Source organism: Atta cephalotes (genome assembly GCF_000143395.1).
Source record: "Atta cephalotes unplaced genomic scaffold scaffold00083, whole genome shotgun sequence".
Taxonomy (NCBI): Eukaryota; Metazoa; Arthropoda; class Insecta; order Hymenoptera; family Formicidae; genus Atta; species Atta cephalotes.
In genome coordinates, this window is record NW_012130147.1 from 395,250 (window position 1) to 397,339 (window position 2,090).

A 2,090-nucleotide genomic window follows, 5' to 3' on the forward strand; every position below is an offset into this window, starting at 1 on the left:
CGCGTCTCTCTCTCTCTCTCTCTCTCCCCCTCCCTCTCTCTCTCTCTCTCTCTGTCTGTCTCCCTTAAATAATAATTTCTTATTTGATTTTTCATTTAAATTCATTAAAATCTGAAAATATGAATGGCATTTTAATTTCAAAGAGATTTACACATGTTTTAAATCAAGATAATAAAATTAAAATTAATAACTAAAAACTATAAGATTATTTTAAATTTTAGATAAATAAATTATAATTGATAGTAATAATATGTCAGCTTCCATTTTTGTTTTATTTTATTACACACGTGCATATTTGAGAATTTATTTTAATAAAAATATTTAGAAGAGAGAGAAAATATCTTGGCACACTCGAACGAGTCCTTCACAAGGGACAAGGGACCGGAAGTAAAAACAAACAGGATAACAATGACGACAGGCAAGTATCTACGCAAAAAAATTTACAAAAGTTCGTGTCCTCCTATCGTCACAGAAGGATTTGAAAAAATAAAATGTTTTTCTTTATTTAAACAAGAATAAGATACTTTAAGCTTTAATCTTTAAAAAGATAATTAACAAAGAAGAATCGAATATAACGCATTCTAAACATATCAATAGAGTTTAATTTACGTAATCACATCTCATCTGTCGTGTCTGAATATATGTATTAACATACGACTTTAGATATGATTAGAGATTTCATTTTTAAAAAGATTCAAAAAGATTTTTATTATTTTAGTACAAAATCAATTGACTGATTACATAATTTAACTAACTTTTATAATTCTATTTTTTTTTCTATTTATTTAATTTTTTCTGTTATTAATTTTGGATTGCTAATTCAAAATTATTAAATCAGGCTTTTGTTAAGAAAAAAAGTCACATGCGATAATAATAGAGGGAAAAAGAGTAGAAGCTTAAAAATAGTGCTTTGCAATGACCCGCAAATAAAAAAATGGTTCTTTCGATAGTGGGACACCCAGTATGCGACAGCTGCACGATGCAACAGCTGACGCGCACACATGCTCCATACTTTGTGACTCGATTGTTCTGTGTAGGCTTGTGAGATCATGCCTGTGCACACATCGCTTCTTGTCCTTCTGACACCCAATTGAGCGTTAATTGAAAAGAAATTTGATATTGATCAAGAATATTGTGATAAAAAAATAAATTCTGCTTCAAATAATCCCTAGATATAGAAAACTAATTAATAACTTTAATGTAACTTTAAATAAAAATCTGTTATCTTATCGAGAGATTTTCTCATTCATCGAAATGTAAAAGTTTGTTTTCGGAAAATCTTTTAAAATCATATTAAGATGTTTTTGTCTTGTAGAAGACATGTTACTCGTTTCTCATTAAAATGGCAAATTTTTTATTATAATATATGATAAATGATAATTAGATAATTCTGAATAAAATCACTATATGAATATCATTGTATATGATTGATTTGTTTCCAATGACCAATATTTGTAGACACGATAGTGTTTCGGCACTAAGACATATACAAACACGTTGATCATGGAATCTGTCAATTGTCCATCTTAATAATTATCAAGAATATATCTAATGACTGATAGCATCAGTCCATTTAGTCATCTAATATGCCAATGATTCAACAATTGCTAGATTATAATTTTAATAATTCAAAAGAGCAAATGCTATTTTCAAAAAAAATATTTTAATAATAATTCCGGTACTTAAAACTTAAAAAGAAGGAAATTTGATAAAAAAAAATATATGAAAAATATAATTCTATAAAAAGATTGCAAATGTTATTTCAATTTTTATTTAATAGATTTTTTTTAATTAATATTCCTCAATAATGAATAAAATAAGTATTTGGAAAAATAAAAAATAAAAATTTAAAAATTATAATAATAAAATTAAATTAAGATATAATATTAATATAAAAGACAAGAAAGAGAAAGAGAGAGATATTTAATTCAATTAGAAGATTCTCTTTCGAAGGTTTCGAATTCTTGCTTGGCAGAAGAACATTAATAAGTAAACGACACCGACAGCGATTAGTCAGAACATGACTCAGATAATTGGGAAATAAGAATTAATAGAAGCTATTTCCGAACTCTTCTCTCTCTCTCTCTCTC

The 2,090-nt window shown here is 26.6% G+C and overlaps 1 protein-coding gene across 1 annotated transcript in view; it reads right to left on the bottom strand.

Annotated features, from left to right (window-relative positions):
- Positions 1–2,090, bottom strand: part of LOC105624627 (neuron navigator 3-like) — an 89,244-nt gene that overhangs the window by 12,650 nt on the left and 74,504 nt on the right. The gene's annotated exons all lie outside the window — the stretch shown is intronic.